We start from the raw sequence: 23,032 nt of genomic DNA, 5'->3' as shown, positions 1-23,032 counted from the left end.
AGTCTCCTTATCTGCAATGTATGAATAACAAGGAAATATGAGAGGTTTTAAGCGAAATAATATTGATATGAAGCTGAGGGACAATTCCCAACATACAGTAAGCACTCAATAAGTGCTTACTTAATATTAATAAAATAGATTCCATTCCAGCAACCTTAAATCAATGTTTTATGGCTTTGTCCAAAAGACTACTGACAAACTATTGGACGAACCCCTTTGAGCAGATCCGCCCAAGCGTACTGGGATAGGTAAGCCTTGACTCCAGTTACAGATGCAGCCAACCAGCACTACGGGGCAGGGGCAGTTTGCTCAAACTCTTACATGCTGTTTGAGCATTTAGTTGTAGTTATTGAATAAAGACAGGTATTATATAGTCAAAGCTCCTGAAACATAAATCTTCAAAGATTGATTCAAATTAGGTTTCAAGTACAACACTCTCACTAGAAATTATTTGAAAATTATAGTCTTAGCTCCTCTGCACATCAAAAGTTCATGTTCTTAATGTATCTGACTATATACACTGAGAGGATTGTTTAAAAGAAATTAAGATGAAGCCATAATGAATAAGCTTTCAGTATAATCTGCACAAAGCCCCACCCAAGGGTCTCACTTCTCACTTCCACATAGGTGTTCAGGTAGCTTAACCTGGGTCTTGGTTTCTTATGACACGGGGGTGGGAAGAATTGTGGATAGATTTATGTAGCAAATATAAATCTAGGGTATTTGCTGTGTAGGAATCCTAGAAATAAATAAATTGATATATAGTCCCACCCTTAGGAAGCTCAGCCTTTCAAATTACAACAGCATTAAAAATGAAATGAGAGATACATTTAACAAAATTTTACAAGATTTGCACATTGAACATTTTGAAGTATCACCAAAAAAAAAAAAATTAAAAGATCTACATATATGGAAGGCATCCCATGTTCATTGAATGGTAGACAATATTGTTAAAAATGTTAAGACTCCCGAAAGTGATCTACAAATTTAATGGATTCCCTATCAAAATTCCTGCTGACTTCTTTGCAAAAATTGAAAAACTGATGCCAAAATTCATATGGAAGTGCAAGGGGCCCAGGACAGCCAAAACAATCTTGAAAAAGAAGAGCAAATTTGGAGGACTCACTCAAAGGTTACTACAAATCTATAGTACTCAAGTCATTATGGTACTGGCATAAGTTTGAATGCAAAAATCAATGAGAAACAATAAAAAATCCAGGGGGGAAACTTACATTTACAGTCATTTTTCCAGAAATGTGCCAACACTCCATTGAAAGATTAGTCTATTCAACAAATGGTGCAGAGACACCTGGGTATCTGAAGGCAAAGAATGATTCTGGAATCTGGACCCCCGTATTTTATATAACAAATAAAATATTAATTCAAAATGGATCACAGACAGAAACGTAAAAACTAAATGTATAAATTTTCTAAAAGAAGACATAGTTTAAATCTTTGTGGTCCTAGGATAGGCTATGACTTCCTAGATACAATACCAAGAGCACAAGTGAAAAACAAGAAAGATAAAATGGACTTCATCAAAATTAAAACCATTTGTTACAAAGGACATCATCAAGAAAGTGAAATGAAAGGGGAAGGGGGTAGCTCAAGTGATAGAGTGCGTGCTTAGCAAGAAAAATAAAATGAATAAATCTAATTACCTCCCCTAGAAAGAAATTGTTTTAATGTTTAAAAAAAGTAAAGTGAAACGACAATCTGCTGAATAGGAGAAAAATTTTGCAAAGCATATATCTAATAAGAGACTAGTATCCAGGATATAAAACAAATGCTTACAACTGACCAATACAAAGAAAATCGACCCAATTTTTAAATATGCCAAGTATTTAAATAGATACACAATTGGCCAATAAGCATATGAAAAGATGCTCAGCATCACTTGCGAAATCAAAATCAAAATGATATCTGATTTTACACTCACTAGGATGGTTATAATCAAAACATGGACAATAACAAGTATCGGTCAGGAGGCAGAGAAATGGGAACCCTCAATATGCAGCGGTTGGAAAGGAGCAATGGTGCAGCTTCTTTGGAAAAGCCTGGTGTTTCCTCAAAAGGTTAGAAATATATGGCTCAGCAATTCCACTCCTACATATAGATTCATCACTCAGTATCCTCCGGGGGTTCGTTTCAGGAACCCCCCACCCTGGATACCATAATCCAAGGATGTTCGAGTCCCTTTACAACCAGCCATCTGGATCCATGAAGTGGAAACTACAGATATGGCGGACCAACTCTACAGCAACAGAATGAAAACATATTCTCACAAAAACTTGCACATCAATATTCATGGCAGTCTCATTCAGAGTAGCCAAAGGTTACAAACAATATCCATCCATCAATGAATGGATAAACAAAATTACCAAGAATAGGCCCACAAATTTTTGGTCATTGAATCTTTGACAAAGGAGGTGAGAACATACAATGGAGTTAAGACAACCTCTTCAGAAAATGATGTAGGGAAAACTGGACAGCTGCATGTAAATGAATGAAGTTAGACTACTCCCTCACAGCATACACAAAAATGAATTCAAAATGGCTTAAAGACTTAAACATGTAGTCAAGACACTATAAACCTCTTAGAAGAAAACATAGGCAAAACATCTGACATCCATCTCAACAATGTTTTCCTAGAGCAGTCTACTCAAGCAATAGAAATACAAGCAAAAATATACAAGTGGGATTTATTTAAACTTGCAAGCTTTAGCACAGAAAAGGAAACAAAAAGCAAAACAAAAAGGCAATCTATGGAATGGGAGAAAATAGTTGCAATAAATGAGACTGACAAGGGCTTAATTCCCAGAATATGTAAACAGCTTTTACACTTCATAAGAAAGAAAAACAAACAATTCAATCCAAAAATGGTCAGAAGTCCTAAAGAAACATTTCTCCAATGAAGACATACAATTGACCAATAGGCACATGAAAAAATGCTCAATATCATTATCAGAGAAATGCAAATCAAAACTGCATTCAATTATCAACTCTCACCAGTCAGAATAGCCATCATTCAGAAGTTCACAGACAGTAAATGCTGGAGAGGCTGCGGGGAATTGGGAACCCTCCTACACTGTGGTGGGAATGCAGTTTGGTGGAGCCATTGTGGAAAACAGTATAGAGGTTCCTCAAAAGACTAGAAATTGACCTCTCATATGACCCAGCAATCCCACTCCTGGGCGTATATCCAGAAGGATCCGTAATTCAAAAAGACACCTACACCCCAACATTCAGAGCAGCACTATTTACAATAGCAAGACATGGAAACAACCTAAATGTCCACTGACAGATGACTGGATAAAGAGTTTGTAGTGTATTTGTACAATAGATTACTATTCACCCATAAAAAAATAATAAAATAATGCCATTTGCAGCAACATGAATGGACCTGGAGAATGTCATTCTAAGTGAAGTAAGCCCGAAAGAGAAAGAAAAATACCATATGAGATCGCTCACATGTGGAATCTAAAACAAACAAACAAACAAAAAAACAAAAAACAAAAAATAAAGCAAAGAAACAAAAAGATAAACTTATCTACAGAACAGAAACAGACACAGAGACATAGAAACCAAACTATGGTTACCAGAGAGGAGAGGGTGTGGGAAGGAATATATTGGGAGTTCAATATTTGCAGATACAGAGTATGTATAGAATAAACAGCAAGTTTATACTGTATAGCACAGGAGAATATATTTATTATCTTATAGTAACTTATGTTTAAAAAGAATATGAAAATGAATACAGGTATGTTCTTCTTTAACTGAAGTGTTGTGCTGTGCAAAAGAAACTGACACATTATAAACTGACTAGACTTCAATGAAAATGTTTTTAAATAGAACAAAAACGAAAAAAAAGAAAAAGGATATTATCAAACTAAAAGAATAAAGTACTGATTCAGGCTACAGCATGGATTAACCTTCAAACTTTATGCTAAAATAAGCCAGACACAAAAGGCCAAATAGTGCCCTTTAAGGTGAACTGTATCTGAGTGTTTATTGTACTATTCCTGTAAATTTTCCGGAGGTTTGAAGTCTATCAATATCAAAAAAATGTTTTATTCATTAAAATCATAAAACGCTTCCTCACAGGAGGGCTTTAATTATTAAATGCAAAAATGCATGTAAAGCTCTTGAAACAACATTTTGCACGTCCACACACAGTCACTGCTTTCACTGCCGCACAGAGGTTGGTACCAGCGCTGATGAGAGCTACCTCCACTCGCTCTCCTGCATACAGGAGTGAGGGCCTGAGCTCTGACAGGCAGGGTGAGCGTGAACCTGGGTCAGACACAACCACATCCCAGAATCTGCGTTACCCAACTTTCTTATACAAACTGCAACATATAATGTAAACATGCTACAGGGATGTATCTTACAACGCAGGGAATACAGCCAATGTTTTACAGTAAATATAAATGGAGCATCTATTGTACACCTGAAATATATCATATTTTAAATCAGCTATATCTTTGTAAAAAATTAAAAAATAATTTAAAAATGTTATCACTTTAATATTCAATTCAGTTTTTAAGTAACTACTAAACAGCTTAGAATGTATAAAAGCATTTAAGTGTGCTGTTTGTTTACATATTTATTTACTTTTAGCCTCCTGCTAAAAGAGAAATTAAACAATTTTTTTAAACACAGCTTAACAACCATAACAACAAAAAGGCAAAGCTGAGAGTGAAGAGAAAATGGAGATTCAATACTTAAATGAAACCAGTGTGAGGTAAAGTCATAAAAATGGTTTCCATGAAGTCAGGGCAAGTGTTAAAGGCCGACTAGAAATTCAGGTGTAAGATTCTTGACAGATAAAGCAAAAAGAAAAAGATGATGGGGAGGGCGGTACAGCGTGTGCTTAGCGTGCACAGGGTCCTGGGTTCGAACACCAGGGCCTCCACTAACAGATAAATACACCTAATTACCTACCCCCCCAAAGAGCCCCAAAGAAAAGAAAAAGAGAAATTTTATTTCCCAAAGAATCCTGATATTAAATTTGGATTAAATACTTAAAAAAAAAAAAAAGAAAAACAGAAAAGATGAGTGACACTGTGAAGGAAAAGCCCAGCTGGGCTAACAAGCTAAGTCACAAATCTAAGTGTGATAAGTGTCCGTTTACTGATCTAAGTTTTGCTGGGCTAACTCGTAAATCCGATGTCAACAATTGTCAGTAATGTGATCTGTTCCAAATTGATAAGCTTCAGTGTACTGATTCCTTGCTTTTTGTTGTTGGAGCCTTATTGGCTAATAGCCCCATACTTGTAATTAAACCTATAAAACCTCATGTGCAGGTCTTGGAGGTGCTCAGAGCTTCGGAACAGAAGCCCCTCTGAGCCCGCAGGGGTAATAAATCTCAGTACTCCAACCCTCTGTGTGGTGCTTGTTTCTTGGCTGGCCTGTTGTTTCCATAACAACACAAGCGACGATGCCCGTGAGATAGTTCTGCAGTGGCTGCTGGCAGGTCCCCATGTCTCACGTGGGAAAATCTGAAACATCCTTCTCACCACTCAGAGTCATCATAAGCCCACACCTCACCTCCCTCTGTTAAATGCAGGAGTACAGGCAGGGCCCGGCCTTTGTTCTCTCTGTGTCATCACAGTGAGATAGGATGGAAGGGGGCAGAGCACATTCATTCAAGGAAGGCCACAACAATTAACATCATAATGGTGAAGGATTCAACCCCCAATAGGCCTTGAGGCACAGGATGAAGAGATTTAACTTCTAGCAGATCTTGAGCTTCATTATGCATCCACTGTAATAGTAACATGGTGAATAACATGCCCCAGGCAACATGGCAGTCCCAAGGCTAGCCACAAAAGGTCAAAGGGTGGGAAATGGTCAACTCTCTGGGAATACAAGCCCCTTGCCCTAAGGCTGATCCTTCTATTATTAGCATATGAAACCACCAAGCCCAAGAAAAAAGAGCAACACAACACCACCTCGGGGTCCCCACTCTCTCTCCCTCTTCAGAGAAGGCCCACACTATGTGGAGTGTGTACCTACTTTTAATCTGAGCATCAAAACCCCACAACTCGTGAAGTTTCTCTTGCCTTTCAATGTATCTCTCTGAATAAATATACCTTTACTCAACACTGGCTTGCTCTTGAATTCTTTACTGCATGAAGCCTAGGAACAAAATCTGGTGGGGCACATCCCAGGGGCTCATCCAAAGCCTGAGACACAGCCCTTCTCATGCGTCACGTTTTTTTTTTCTTGTATCAACAGGACTGGGTTGTGATGGGAGCTCTGAGGCCCCAGCTAAGGGACAGAAGCAGCCCCCAGGGCTCGAATTGGCTGGCAGCCTCTTCCCCAGCAAGGGCCATGGGGTCTGCCCAGTTCTCTGTGTTTCCCTGTTGTGCTGACTCCCCAGCCAGAGAGCGTTCTCCCTAGGCCTGTCCCCACAAAACCCTTCTCTCCAAAATACAAGCACATCATGTCACAGTCCTCTTGTTCAACCAGGAAATGTTCAACCCACTGTTTCCCTCCACAGTAAAGTACCTAACTGTCCTCCCTCCCATCCCACCACTTCTTTCTTTGTGAGAACTCTGCACTCCCCACACACCATCCTGAACGCAGGTGCCTTGCTGGCTGGGACCGAGATGTTTCAGTCTCACACATCCTGCGCCCAATCACTTTCCCCTTGTTACCTTAAAAAAGCCTTTCCTGAGTCACCCACAAATCTGATACTGAACATCACAAAGTGCTGATTTTGCAGTCACTGTGTGCATACCTCCCAGGTTTTGACTAGGTTTCCTTCACAAGATCTTCATTAAGGAGCTGCATCAAGAAGTTTAAAGAGTCTTTTCTTACATCTGAGCGGAGGAGCCTGCAAAAAATTTAAATGGCTTTGAAGAGAGGGTTAACAAGGGACAGAGGGTTAGCAGGTCCTATTCAACAGTGTCATGAGGCAAAATGTTCTTCAAAGGCTCAGAGTGGATTCTGAACGTGGAGTCAGCAAGGAGGAGGTGACAGGCAGTGAGTAGGGTGGGTGACACTGGGTGCGCTTCCCCAGCTGGGGAAGAATTGGATTTTGTTCTAGTTTTCCAAACAATTTCTTACTATCTTTTTCACCTATTGTCACATACCATTTCCTACGAATTAAGAATATCAATGTCAGTCATTTGGGACACTTGGGAGAAGCAACACGATGCCATTCACAGGGCTGGGACATGACAGCCACACCAGTCTAGGTTGATAGACCAGTGGGGGTATTTCCATGGTGATCACGGGCATGCAGTAAACTCCCCAGCTTCAATGACCTCATCTCAAAGGTGGGGCCAATAAAACTACCAAGAAAAGTGCGTGATGATTATTGCCGACAACTGTTTACTAGGTAATTGCCCGTGACAGCTGCAGCTTAATGGGGAATGAGTATGATAACAAGGCCCTGTCTACCTGGCCACACGCTCCCTGCCTTCCTGCCTTGGTGCAGCAGCAGAGTTTGTTTAGCCGATATGAACGCCCCCAGAGCAGCACTGATGGGAAAGCTCGCAGCTCTGCACTGCGAGGTGTGTTCCTTTCCTTCTCAGAGCTGATCACAGTTTGCTGTCATCTGTTTTTATGTTTATCCCTTTTATAACAGCCTCCCCCCGGAGTTTTTGCTCAAGCAGCGCAGGGCCAGTGTGTCTTGCGGCCTGCCAGATATTCTGGGCTGGGAAACAGCTGACCCCACATCTGGCTCTGGTGCTGATCGGAGAGGGCAGAAGGCCCTGGGGCACATGCTGAACCGAGGCCACTGCACCCAGAATTATGATCTGACTTTGGGCAAATTACAGTCTTCTTTACCCTGAGATTCCTCATCTGTCCATGAAAATAAATGCCCATGGCACACAGAGTTACAAGGATTAAAGGAAATCACCAAATTCATAACCTAGCCAAGGGGCTACCAGTGCGTCCTCAACAGACAAATGCTGCCTTTACGGCTCTGACACACGCGAAGCGGGGCGGCCGCACACAGTGAACACTGCTAAATGCCAGTGTGTTAAGTGCTTCATGTGTGCTACAATACTCTTCAGAACTTACAACAATCCCAGGAAGAAACGAATAATATCATGCCCATTTCACAGATTCACCAACAGGTTAAGAGAGGTTACATTCTAGTCCAAGGCCCTATGGTGAGGAAATGGCGATTTAAACCGGATTCTGGGCCCAGGCCTTGTCTTCAACTCTCTCCCAGCCACCTGATCACTTGCCTATGAATTCCACCTGTCCTATACCTAAGTGTGCAGTCGGCCAGCTCTTAAATGCAATGTGTGCCACCGTTTGTCAATGTTGGTTAATTACCATAAACTGTTCTCAGAAACCACTACAGAAAAGAATGGTGGACTTAAGGAATTCTGCATTGCGTTCTCCTGTAATGTGCAGAAACCCTTCCCTACACCACCAAATCCAAATGTATGCTTCCTCCATGTTTATGTTTGCACACGGCTTATTTAAGTAGAAGGTACCTGCAGTAATTCCATCTCGGCTGCTTTCCAAGGTTGCAGATTATCCATAATCAGTCCATGAACGAAAATACTACAATTTGAATGAAAATACTGCAACCATGTCAGTAAACAAAGAATGCTGAAACCAAGTCAACAGCGGCTGCCGCCATCACCCAGCGAGGACAGGCCTGCAGCCCAGCCTCTGCAGCCACTCACAATGGTGCCCTCTGAGGGGACTCAGTATAAGAAAGGACAGGATACTGGCCCTAGATAGCTAGGTGCTTGTCTAAAGAATGAATTCAGTGAGTCCAAAATATTTTCTTCCTCCCATATATAGAAAAGCACTAAATTATTGAACTTGAGCTACCTGGCTTTCTTTAGATAACAAGCAATCTTTTATTGTTCCAACAAGCTTGTCTTTGTTGTAAAGCTCCTATATATCCTAGCTCATCCCAAACCTCTTGGGAGCAGTCCCTCAGAGAGATCTGAGAGGCTGTCATCCCGGCTCGAGTCCTCCCGCAAATAAAACATAACTCTTAAATTTTAGGTGGCACATGTATTTCAGTCAACTGTTTTGGACACCATGAAGGGACCCAGAGCAGACTTTCTCCACCTGAACTCTCCGAGTAACTGGGGCCTTTGTACCAGCAGTGGCCCTTTGTGACCATCCGCCTCCTCGGGGAGTCCAGATGAATTTGGGTGAGTCTCTCCTGGTTCTCGGATCTCATATATTGGTTGATAATCCTGAGTTTTATTTGGCGGTGTTTCCAGGTACCTGGCCCTCCAGTTGAAGGAGACTGAGGGGAATTACCCACCCAGTGGAGACATACTGGGTGGGACCTCGTTGAAAGGTAACGGGAAATACCCACATTGAAGAGACGTCAGAAGTGGGCTGGTGGAAACCTATTAGGAAAATACTCACCCAGTGGAGACGTCCTGAGTGGGTCCAAGTTGAAAACACTGGGTTCAGGACTGAGTGGTTAGGTAAGAGGCTGGTCTAATGTTTTCCTCAATTTGGTTACATCCATTGAATTTTTCAGGATAAAAGTAAAACTCTTATGAGGAACCTTTCAACTCCAAAAATGGGACCATCCTCCTGGCTGGTAACAGCTTTCTCGGGTGACAGTGAATCTTGCAGGAGTGGTAGAGACAAAGACTTCATGCCATAGAGTTGTCCCTGCGGGAAATCTTACTAGCAAATTTATTCTGAGAACCCGACCTTACAATGGGGAATAGAACTTTCAAAAAAAATAAAAAAAAGAAAAGAAAAGAAAAAGAAATGACAGATTGCCAGGCTCCAATTAATACCCCAGCCAGGTTTATGTACATACAAAACTTACAACATTAATTGGGAATTAGAAAAGAAAATCTCAATCTGAAAGTAAATAATCAGGCCTGATAGAAACATTTTTTGGAATTCTGAACTTATAAAAACAAAATCCACTTTAGGGGGAACTTGGATTTCTCTTCCTGTGTCCTTGAAATGTAAATGTTTTATCTTTCTCTGGGTCTTTTAAGTGTGTTTATGTATGTATATGTATGTTTACTTTCTTTTTAAAGGAAACCTTGGACTGCCATACAAAAGGTACAAGTATTGCGTACATATGGTGGCCACGTAAATAAATTGTATTCTAAGCAATTCTTTGTTTGTACCAATTTTCAGATATTTTGCCATTTTAAACTTTGTTGCATCAGCGTGGACCACAAAGGCCTTTAGCTTTTGGAGAGTAAAGCTTTGAATTTTATTTAGGCAACACCCCCACTTTCATGTGGAAAAGCCTCTTCATCTTATTCATTTAAAATCACTATATATATATATATATATAAATTGATGGCCATATGATGGATCCTTTAATTTGGAAAAACTTTTAAATTTGTGAAAGTTGAAAGAGATCTCATTATAAACAGCTGTTTAATTGGTACCTATTAAAATCAAGTTTAAAGATAGAAAAATATATCTAATTGTTAACCTAAGAACTTAGTTAAAAAAAAAACTGTTTTGAAAAGCTACATTTGTGTTTTTCCTTTCCAATAAATGGTTCTAGAGATGTTAATAAAAACTTAGTATAATTATTGGTAATTAAATTGAATAACTGGAAAAAAGGATTGTAAAAATTTCGGAAAAAAAAAAGATAAGGGCTTATCCCAAATGGATAAATATTTTTATATGGTTATTTTGAATGAGATAAATAAAATGGACATTTTTGGAATAGATACAAGGTTTTGATACTACACTAGTAAAGTTAAAAAAAAAGGGCCAAAGAGATCACCTACTGTCCCCCAACATTAAAGTTCAAACAAGTCCATTTTATTTGCCACAGTTTAAAATATATGTATATATAGACTGATATACTTGATTAATGATTGGGACAACAGACCAATTAATCAAATTAAAAATTGAGTAGGACCTAAGCACTTTGGCTGAAACTTGGGCATCCTAGAGACTTTTCTATAAAATTAGATACAATGAACAACAACAACAAAAAAGTTTCTGGCAATCCTTCTAGAAATAAAAATTATTGATTAAACCTAATAAATATAAAAATTAAAGGTATAAGATTTAAAAAATTTGAGATAAATGTTTATAAAATTGGTATATTTAAATGGTCTTTATATAAACCTTTTGCTTAATTATGTTGTGGGATAGATCTGTTTCAATGGAAAAACGCTTCCCCTTCTTGGTATTATAAGGCTGGGCACATATCTGTCCCTCAGAAAATATTAATTGAACAAAGTAAAGGAAACCAATAGAGTTTCTTGAGCCATCCAATATAACGTAGAACTAAAAACTAATATACAGTGGCTAATAAAAAAAATATAATAAGAGGTTTACCCTGGGTTTAACTTATAACTCAAGGAAAAGAGACATCACTAAATACCTTATGCAAGCTTTGGAAGACATGATAAAGTAAACCTTAAAGTTTTAAAACATGGAATTCTTTGTTTACAGCTCTCCTGATTGATAAAAAAATGCCAATTAAGGAGATACAATTGGGTCTGGGTGACAGAGCAGTTCTCTGGGGAACTGGAAGCGTCTGTCTTTGTCTTGCAGACCAGAAATGTAACAACAGAAACAGTGACCTAGGACTGAGCCTAATTAGCTCAATGAGATAAAACTTAGGGCCAAGAAATTTTTGGCATTTTAGAACTCAGAACTCTGACGGGTCCTTCAGACTTTGTCAAGAAATCTTAAATATCTGTTTCATAAATAGTAAGCCTTAGTGATTTGAGCAAGCAAATTCAGCTTACTAGAACTATTATTATACCTATCTTATAAGTAACTTTTAAAGTGAAGCTATGAGATCTCTAGCTTTTTTCTGTTTATAAACCTGCGTACACATTACAGATGTGAGATATTTATACAGCTAAAAAAAAAAAAAATCAAAGTCAAAGAGCTCTGCTTAATTGACGTAAAAAATAAGAGCTTACAAATTAAGTATTTTTAAAATAAAAACTGAAAAATTTGACTTTCAGCATCACGTGAACTGGAAAAATTCAATATTAAGATAATATTTGATATTGTTTAGTTTAAGTTTGTTCTAATTAATATAGACATCTTTAAAGTCATCAATATTAAGTATAATACCTTTACTGTACCTAGGTTTAATGAAAGTCAAATAAGATTCTGTTATATCTGGTGAAGATTTGTCAAGAAAAAAATAACAGTAATGTGGTGTGGTAAAATTTTAAGTAAATTAAATGCAAATGAGATGAGAGCTTTGGGTAAATTTTTAAAATATATTTTTAAAATGTATGCTTAACATAATCTCTAAATGTTTGGTATCTTTAAATTCTAGAGTTGTGCTAAATTAAGTTAAATGATAGGATTTTATTTAATAGCTATGCCATTTTCAGATAAAATAAGATTGAAATATGAATTACTTAACATTTAACTTACTCTTACAGAGAAACTAAAGGTGTTTAGATATATTAATAAATGGTTGGTGCCACCCTGAAATAGACTCTATTTTTAAGGGAATGATCTCAGTATCCTAGGAAAGTAAGATAAATGTGTAAAGGAAGATATAAGAATGGAATTATATTTTGTTAATGAAAAATAGTGACTTTGTCCTGAAGCTGGTTATTTCTGAATGGAAGAGAAAATAAGGGACACACTAATATGAGAATAGAAAGCTGTGGAAGGCTTGTGGAAGAGGTACCCTAAGGAAAGAGTTTTGTACGTTGTCGGAATTGGCTAAATTTAGAATCAACTTCGGCAAAGTAAATGAATCTTAGAAGTAAGTTGGTACAAGACTAGATTTGGTTTTCTCGCTGTTAAGAGGAAACATGTTTTTTGAAATGTTAATCCACCTTCAGCCACAGATTGTAAACCTTCTTATACCACTTAACTGATCTGTTCTGCCTTTACCTTTGACGTATTTTCTTGTTAATGAATAAGTACTGCTTTACAGTGACCTATATGTTTATCTGACCAAGTGTTCTGAAATCTTTTAAAAAGATCCCCAGATATCAATTTCTAATTAAAGTTCTTTTAATCTCCAGTTAAGTTTGGGAAGTTACAGATGGCCCCTGAAACATCCCAAAGAGAGATTTTAAAACAGTAAGTTTCAATTGGCATGTTAAATAACATGATATTGTCAAATGAATAATAAATCTTCTAAGGTTATATTGTATGAGAAAATATTATTAATATAGATATTCTAGTAATTATATGGTCTCCCTAAAATTCTGGTATATCTGAAATGTTACCAGTGATAATTCTGGGTATAGTGACCAGGTTTCTTTATCGATTATACTATAACGGTGTTTAAGCATGCTTTTAAATCTTTGTCTTTTATAGACTTTTAATTGTTTTCATCTAATGATTTTGAAAATGCTTTCTCTTCAAGGAGATTTACTGATTTCTAATAAATGTCAAACTATAGCACTGAACTAAACTGGGTAAGAAATTTTAAATATCTAATGAAAACTCTGATTAAAAGAATTAGTTATGTGGGACTAAGTAAACTGATGAATATGGTTATAATTTTTGATGTTGTTTGAACTACTACTGGCTTTTAACCTGTTTCCCAGACATAAACTCTTCCTTTTAAGCTAGTTATAAATCACAGAAATTTGATAAATTATACCTATGTAAGCAGACTTGATACAGTTATCTTTTCTCCCTATCTGATCCTTCAAGAGACTAAAAACTCTTAGGTCCCCAATGGCTCAATCAGACAAATGAGGAAGATCATCTCCTAACAGATATAAGAATCTAAAGGTATTTTAAGAATTTTAAAGAGAAAAGAATTTACCTAAATCTGTAAGGCAGAAATCAATGACAAGCCATTGACGTGGCTTTCCAAGCCTTAGCAAATCTTATTAACATTCTACCCTGAGACTCCTTATTAAAAGTTCCAACACAGCCAATTTAAAAAAGCCTATATGATCAAATAATCAGACTTGACTTGTAAACAAATTAATCTTGATTTGGCTTTATTTGAGAAAAATGAGGGTAATTTTAGAGAGAAAAAATATTATATTTTACTGGATATTAAGTTCTAGTTTTGTTAATTGAGGTCTATATTTACTAAGACACTTCCCAGATCATTCCTTGCTTTTATGTCATATTGCTGTACAGTTTAATTTAATTATGAAAAGGATACTCTAGGTTTGTTTCCGAAGCTCAGTAATCTATCCTTGTGTAAATTTCCAATGCTCCATGACCTAAGCCAGGGGATTATACATACTGGAACATGCATGACTTAAAGAACTGTCTCCAACCTGAATGGAAAGGCCTTTTATCAAGTACTCTTAACTAGACCATACACACAAAAGCTGAAGGAAACGGAATTTCGGATTCATTTCCTATCAGAAACAGCCCCTTCAGTGCACTGGCCTATAGAGCACTTGCTCACCTGAAAACAATGCCAAAATGGTGAAAAAGCTACCAGGCCAGGATGAGAAGAAGACGACATCTGAGCTCGACAGCTGACCCAAGACAACGGACCAGGCTTGTATACCAATTACTTTGACAATTTCTCCTACCTTTGATTATGAACTACTCCAATTGTTAAGTTTATGGTAAATTACCTATGTCTAGTACTTCTGTGTTACCTTGGTGGGTTTCCCTACTCCAAGGCTCTAACTAGATAGCCCTCAGAAACGTTATTCTAAAAATAATTTATAGTTCTGTTTAGGCCACTGTTGATCTTACAACGTGGGAGAACTCACCTGGCCAATTAATACCTGCTCGGAGCCTGACCATAAGTATGAACTTTCTCATAAGATCACTCAAACTCAATCAGAAATACAAGCAAAATTTTAACCCAAATATACAACTTCTCTACTATTAAATTCTTACTCGTGACTTTAAAACGTTACTAGCTATATTAGTTATATGATCTCTATTTTATTAAATTGTTGTCTGTTACATTTCCCAACGTGTAACTAGGCCTACAAGATTGATGATGGCTAAACATCCTGAAGAAATAGATAAAATTTTTAACCCTGCATAAAATAAATGTAATAGTGTGATTCTAGGTATGGTAATGAGCAACGAAGGGCAAACATTTCCTGGATCATAATAGACTAGTAAGACAGGCGATCCAGAAAACTTTTAGTATCAATAGGCCCTGAAAAAAAACCTAACACCTTGAATGGCAGCTCAGAAAATTCTTCACCTGAAATAGGAATGAGCCATCCTAGCACCGTGGGACAAAATTGGTCATGAAATGTCTCTCAAAATATAGGTCGAATTTAGGACCAAGGGGGAGCACTGTGAATGAAAATACTACAATGTGAGTGAAAATACTGCAACCATGTCAGTAAACAAAGAATGCTGAGACCAAGCCCTCAGCAGCTGCTGCCACACCCCAGCGAGAATATGCCTGAAACCCAGCCTTTCAGCCACTCACAGTGGTGCCCTCTGAGCAGACTCAGAATAAGAAAGGACAGGATACTGTCCCTAGATAGCTAGGTGCTTGCCAAAGGAATGAATTCAATAACCCATATATTTGCTTCATCCCATACATAGAAAAGCACTAAATACTTGAACTTGAGATATCTGTCTTTCTTTAGATAACAAGCAATCTTTTATTGTTCCAAGTACCTGGTCTTTGTTGTAAAGCTCCTATTTATCCAAGCTCCTCCCCTACCTCTTGGGAGCAGTCCCTCAGAGATCTGAGAGGCTGTCATCCAGGCTCGAGCCCTCCCGCCAAATAAAACATAACTCTTAAATTTTAGGCTGAACGATTATTTCAATGAAGTCCCAGAATAGACACAACTCATCAATTCTGTAATGGAACACACTGAATCAGGAACCAAAAGCATGTTCTAGTCCCGAAAAACTACGGTTTCCTCTTTCTTCCTGTCATTATACAATCCCACCAGAAATCATTAATTTGCTGTCTGCACGCTTGGCAACCAAACTCAGAGAAGTTTCAACTTAACAGAGCTCCATGCTGGGGAGAAACCCCCGCAGAAGCACAGCGGTCGGCCTGCCCTCCCGCACGCTCTGCTGACCCCTAGTGTCCTCCGTGGAGACCAGGCCAACAGAACGGCTCCAAACAGCTACAAAGTCCCACAGATTAAATAAAAGCATTTTATTTTATACTATATGTTATGTATATACTCATCTCTGAAAACAGCTTTGCCAGAAGCCCAAATCTTCAACATTAATCTGCAAAGGCAAATCCGGTCCCCAAGGGAAAACAAGTTTTATGATGATGCTATGGCCTCCAAAGTCCTCTCCAGGACCATCAACCAAACTGCCTGCAGGCCTGCAGATGCAGGCGGCTACATGTCTGCTTTTAAAGCAACCCCTTCCTGCCCTCGGGCACTACAATGTCCCTCTACGCCCTCCCTTCTCAGGGTAAGAGCAGCTGCTGCAGAACTTTGCAGGGCAGCACTGACAGGACTGAACAAAAGGATCAGAGCTAAACTAAGCCTTCTGATGACACGAGCTGTGTCACTTTACAGATGAAGATGTATATAGAGAGGGGTGGGGTGATATTGCTCAAAGTCACACAGCTAATAAGTGGCAAAGTCCATACCTCTGCTCCTCCCTCTGGCGTGATGCCCCAGCTGGGACGCCCACAGGGTTCTCTCGTGCCTGCCTGACCAGTCATTTACTGTCACTCATAACCCACAACACGGTCTGACCCTAGCCTGCCTTTTCAGCATCTTTTCCTTCCAATCTCGCAGGAACAAGGCTGCTTGGGCCACTTTATGACTTCCGGCTTCCCAAAACCTCCATGCTCAGGCTGGTCTTGCCTGTGCATCCTTCCCCATGCTCAGAGGCACTTCTTCCCCTGCAGGAGGACTTTTCCACTCTCCGCAGGGACACCCCCTCAGGGGAGCCCTCTTCTTGCCCTCAGAATGGCAGGTGTCCCAGGCCACATCCCGAGCTGCCCCATTAGGTCTGCGGGTGCTCAGGTCTGCTAGTCAGACCAGCAGCCTCAGAGCCAGGAATTATGCCCGGGTCACCCTGCAAACCTACTGCCCACCTCACAGCCCCCAGCCAGCAGGCCACCTGGAAGTCACAGCAAGTGCCCCACCCAATCCAGAAGTCTCTTCATTTGCCGGCACCGCTGATGACTTGTCTCCAACCTTTGGTCAGTTTTGCAAAAAAGAGCACCTTCCACAGTGAACAGTGGGTTTTCGCTTCAGCTCCCATCCTTACTGCAAACGTCAAGAGAAACCAAAAGGCCTTTTCTCAACACTTTTCTGATGACACCCTTCCACCCACTATACTCATATGCTCAAGAAAATTGGGTCCACGTGATTTTGTTTCCCTTACGCTAAGTGGCTCAAAACACTGTGTGATTTTTTTTTCCTTTTTTGAGGGTATTTGTACTCAGTTTCTCGGCTTTAATCTGTTTTTGTCTCTCTCTTCAGTATCCCAAGCAGTTACCACTTCTTAGCCACTTCAGCAGCCTCCCTCCCAACATCTAGTCTAGGAAATCAGCTGTGATGAGGGGCCTGGAGGCAGTCACAGAAGAAGCAACTAAGGGACAGAAAGGCGACATAGTTTGCCCAAGGTGATCAGCCTCAACCCCCAACAGTGTGTTTCACGTCCCTCTGTTTAATTCTTATGCTAAACAAGCTAACTTTTTGTAGATTATGGTTATAAACAAATGAGGTATCAAAATACATAGAAGGACACACATCAACTATAAGATGTTCATTAACTTCACTATTTTGTTTCTATTTTTTTTATTTCTATTAAAAAATAATTAAGAACCTCTGCAGTCAATATAGAAAAATGTTACTGGGTTTTAATCCAGAATATAGAGGTGTTGTGTGTCATTACTCATACTTATTTGTATGTTCACAAGACAAAATGATTTGAAGGTCTCTCTCCCCTCCTCCTACTCAGTACCTGCTCTCACCAGATCTCCCAGTCCACACATCTAACAGCCTTTCACTTCACCCACAGCTGAATTCATCAGTTTTCCCCCAGAGCTCCCTCTGCAGCTTTCCCTCCTCAGAGCACAGCAGGACCATCACTTACCACATTAATCCACCCAGAAACCTGGGCCTTCCTCCATCCTACCTTCACAGACAGCATTCATCCTTTCATTTTTACCATCTAAACATGCCTTCAATCTGTTCGCTTTTACCCACTGACCGTCCCACCGCTCAAGTGGAAGCCACCAACACTGCACACTTGGACTCACGAGTCTCCCAATTGTCCCCACAGCCACTCTCACGTACTTGAGACAAAAGGGATTGTGTCACTCCCGCGGTTTTAGGACTCTTTTCAAACCCACTCTTCTTAGAAGAAACTCCCAGTTCTTCACCTGGTAAAGATCTTTGCCATCAAATTGTCAGCTCAGGGAGGGCAGGACACGCCCTCTCCCCTCGGCCCCTCCCTCTGGCAGAGCATCAGCATGGGAGGACCTGCTGAGCTACACCAGCCTGTATTCTAACCCTGGTCTTGAGTTCTTAGTAAACTGCTTCACTTATCCATACAAACCCAAGGTAGATTAGAAAGATTTTAGATGTTGAGCTAGACTATTGATTTGGGGATTTTGCACTAGCAACCTGCAAGTACATGTTCTAATGATTCTGTCTTCTTAAAACCACACCCAGATTTAAGGAGTATTTGTGGAATGTCTTCGGAGTAAAAGGGACTGTACTTTAACAGAGTATATGTTTTATAACATGAACAACCCTGACAGGGTCACAAATGGAACCACCTCACAAGTGACAGAAGACAGGTGAGAGGCACAAAGCAACAGGTCACAGAGATGGTAAGAGCAAAGTTGTTTCTCCAACCCCCCAAAACTTTTTTGAAAGAACCGAAAACTCTGAATTTTGAAAGTAAAACACTATCATATAAAGAAATAAAATAAATAATCCTCTTCATCAGTGTTTCAAGATCTGACTGCAGAATTTTTAGCATGCCATACTGAATCCTAGCACAGAAAAATCAGATGGACTAGTGGTGAGTAAGTTCCAGGGAAACGGCAGCAATTCCTCCACTTGTAAGAGGACACACACTCAATTGTCGAAGGTGATTTTAAACCACAATCTGGAGAAATTCAGAAGATTCAGGCACCGATTCTAGATGGTGATGACACGGAAGGACGGGTTGGATGCATGCTTCTAACTGAGTCACCGGAATTCTTACACTGCAGGGGGAAACGGAGGCTCTCAGTTATGAGCAGAGATGTTCCTGTCATGTTTCCCAGGCCGTGCCTCGGGGACTCAGTGTCCTGCAGCAGCCTGGCCCCAGGCGAGGACCCGCAGCGTGGCCCACTCAACCAGGAGGGGCACTGTGCTTGAGAAAGCCCATCCCCGATGGGAGAAAGAGGGGCTGGTGGGGTTGTGTGTACCTATAAATGATCATAGAAATACACCTGCATACATTCATTTGATACAATTAATATTAGCAGGCTATTTAACAAAATTTCAATTGTCAGTGTTAATTTTACCATTCCTTTCCTCTTGTCCCGTGCACTCTGAGACAGGCTTAGGCTCTCTCACACCTGCAGCTCTGATGCAATAGTTGTGAAGTCATTTTACTTTGCTGCAAGTGTCCTCGCTCCCCGTGTCGCTGTGACTGTCGTCTCTTAACAGAGTCAGATGTCTTCCTGGATCTCTCCCTGAGTTCCTTGCTCCTGCTTCTCAGATCCTGAGATAAAGAACAGGTGAAGACACATGACTAGAATAGGCACTGTGGACTTGACCAAAATCCTCAGTGACCCCCTAGGTGAGTGCTGCCCACCCCTTACCTTCGATTCTCAACGTTCTGCCCAGGGTGACATCCAGACAGGAAAGAGTCTTGGGCCCAATTAAAAGCTGTGAGGCTTGGGTGCAGGGAAAGGTGCAGGAGCTGGTTCTGGAGCCGGGCCCCTCCCCAACTCTGCTACTCTCTCTCCCGAGGCCCCGCCCCCAAGCCCTCAGGCTCCCTGATCTTCTGTCCTTCTCTTCTACACTACTCCAAGCCCTTTTCGCCTTCCTTTATTCCCTGATTATCCCCAGCTGGAGTGATTTTTTCATCACAGCATCTAAAAAAATTTCCTAGAGCTGAAAAAGAAGTCTCCAGAGGTCAATGCCCACATGGTGGTTCCTGAAGAGAGCCCCTGGTTAGGGGGACTCTCACCAACACTCACAGGGCATCAGACATATTGCAGGGTCGACCACCCCCAACAAGAATTTGCTGTGACCCCTATGCCCGCACAGCATCCCTGTTCACAAAACTGTAGTTGGGCCACTTATCCGTTATTAAGAAGCAAAAGTAAAAAAATTGCTCATGTTTCTTACTAAAATTATCTATGAGGTGGAAAAAGAAATTGTAATAGAAAAGAACAAATTTGACTCCATGTTAGATGTGTTCGTTTGTCTTTAAACCTGTACCCTGTTTTCTAGGCTAAGACTTGTTATCTCTGCACCTTTTGTAAAAGAAAGTTGCCTTTAGCCTGAAATATCCAGGAGGGCCTATTCTGCGGGCTCTGATCTTTAAGGATGTTAGCTCTTCTACACTTATGTAGAGATGGCAAGTTGCAAAATAAAGAATAAACTTTGTTTTTTTGAGGTTTTACAGGGGTGCCATGATTTGACCCACATGGACAGCTGCAAGAACAAAGGATTCCAAGGAAATCAATTCGTACAGCAAGAAGTTTGCAACAACCAACCACACCACCACCACATTTTAGTATAAAAGGAGACTGAATTCTGACTTGGGGAAGAGAGTTCTCCTGGATATCAGTATGCCATCTTCTGAGTCTGCCAGCTTTTCAAATAAAGTCACTATTCCTTACTCCAAAAGCTCAACTCCCGATTTATTGGCCTGTCATGCAGCAAGCAGAACGAGTTTGGACTTGGTAAATAAATGACTGCATTAGAGGTAGTATGTCTCCACTGTTTCCTCATTTCCAGTATGTCACAACCAATCAATTTTATATGCTGTTTAACAACACGACCAAAAAACCTATTATACGGAATTGATTCCATGGAAATAAAATTATTTCTACTCCTTCAAAACTTTGTTCTTTTCTATTTTATTTTGTTTTGCTTATTGAAAAGAAAATAAATGTCAAATCATTTTATTTCACGTATTTTTTATAGCTACATATTGTAAATACTACAAAGATATTTAAATTGCAATAAAAATTGTTCATATATTAGTATAAAGATATATGCACAATCAAAGCAGAGTAGGAAAGGAGTGGATATTTACTAAAAATCCACTGCACATCCAGTCTTTTACAAGCATATTCTGGAATATAAGCTCTATTATCCAGGGGTCCATCACCCCCATTCTCACTGCCGAGTCCCAGAGTAATCAACCTCCAAGGCACCAGCATAGAACCACGCGATCACTATTTTAGGTATAAATGAGGGAATTAACTCATTCAATTCTAAAACAGAAACCTTAAAATAAATACTGAACTTATTTACAAAGAAAATTGGACACAAAAAAGTACAGTTTCTCCCCCAAGTCACAAAGATAATTACTGGTAAAGGCAATATTTGAACTCATCTACCTGATTCTAAAAACTAAGGTGGAAATCCCCTTCGACTGTGGAGGTCCAGCAGCACAGCCTATCACCCTATCTTTGTTCAGATCTAGCTTTAGACAGCCTGAGACAGCACCCCATTCCTATGGAACTCGAGGGCAAACGATAACAATAAGGATTTTATATTCAGTAGTTTCTTAGGTCTCATTTATATAAAGTGTCAGCAGGTCAGCAGATAACTCTGGGAAATATGAGTGGGTCCAGAGCTTTTTGCTGATAAGAAACAATCTATCAGAACAGAGTGACCTTCCCATGAGAGGCCTCATGGACATAAACTAAAGGCAGCTGAGCAATGAAAACTAGCAAGACCATGGAATTCAAGCAAGAAAGATCCTTGCCATCCCCCACCCAGTTGCCTCTTCACCCACATGGACAAGATGGCAGAAGACCCAGGTTCTTGTCCAAGTTACACCATCATGGATTCTCACCCATAAAAAGTTATGACTCTATGCTGTCTTAAGCCATTTCCAACTCAAATATAATGACACCAATATCTCAGCAGAATGTCTATGTCTTCACTTTCTCTCTTCTATTATAATACTATATCTATGGCCAAAAAGCAGAAATCCAATTAAAAACACCATGCACGAAGGCTGGTGAACGTCTGCGTAAGAGACTTTGTTCCCACGCTCAGTGAATGAAAACTCAGAAAAAGTGTTCCTTCTCCCTCTGCAAGTGGGAGGTAGCCTGATTGTGTGTGTGTTTTTGTGCACGTGTGTGTGTGTGTAAATCAAATACAATGCATTCTGGGATGTGTACAGATTTTTTTTATGTTACTGTCATTTCATGAGGATGAGCCAACCTTTAAAGTAACTTGAATCTAGTGTTCTGAGAGAGTCCCAGGATCTTTTGATGGAGGAGGGGAAAGGGGAAAGGAAAGGAGGAAAGAAGTAAATGAAGCAAAGGAGTAAGAATACTACTAGGGAAAGGCAAGACTTTAATTTTGTTCCTACTTGCATCACACACAAATTAGGGACTGACTTTCCCCCTTGTCTCGTCAAGCACTGAGTTGCAGAAGAAGAGGCGACAGCCCATTTCTCACTGAGATTGTGACTGTACATGGCATCTTATAGACACAAATTATTTACCCTGATCAAACACTCTAGCCGCAGGCCGTAATTCTCCTGTTTTGAGAGACAAGAAAACAGGAGTTCAAAGAGGATGTATAACTTGACAAAAATCAGAGGACCAGTAAACTAAAGAGGATGAATTCAAACTCAGATCTGAATGGAGAGTCTGATCTTCCCACTCCCAGGGCTGGAAAATCCTTAACAGACAGGCTTCCCAGCTCCCTGCATTGTTCCTGGCACCAAGCATTTCCCATGGCGATGGTCTCCTGTTCTCACAGACACAGTGCTCTGTGCAGCCAATAACCTCCATTCGACCTTGATCATATACCTGCCTCACTCACCAGGCTTCTCCATACAGACAGGAAAGCTGGCTTTCAAGTGCGTACAAAGCCACCCCTGGTCTTACCTGGGCTCTTCAGTGGCTTTTCCAGCATAAAGGCAGCCATGAAAGTGCTCACAGTTTGTACATGAGCCACACTACCTCTCTCCATCTGTCTCCCCACCTATACTACTTAGCTATGACCATTTTGAGAATCTTGGAAACAAATTT

At 40.0% G+C, this 23,032-nt stretch overlaps 1 protein-coding gene across 1 annotated transcript in view; it reads right to left on the bottom strand.

Moving 5' to 3' along the window:
* Positions 1–23,032, bottom strand: part of LOC141578013 (uncharacterized) — a 119,391-nt gene that overhangs the window by 9,371 nt on the left and 86,988 nt on the right. The window contains exon 8 of the mRNA XM_074366564.1: positions 19,325–19,524. The gene's annotated coding sequence lies outside the window, so the exon portion shown is untranslated. The remainder of the gene's footprint in view (positions 1–19,324; positions 19,525–23,032) is intronic.

The sequence above is a fragment of the Camelus bactrianus genome, chromosome 6 (genome assembly GCF_048773025.1).
Source record: "Camelus bactrianus isolate YW-2024 breed Bactrian camel chromosome 6, ASM4877302v1, whole genome shotgun sequence".
Taxonomy (NCBI): domain Eukaryota; kingdom Metazoa; phylum Chordata; class Mammalia; order Artiodactyla; family Camelidae; genus Camelus; species Camelus bactrianus.
Note: the sequence above shows the minus strand (reverse complement) of the source record. Positions and strands in the feature narration are given on the sequence as shown.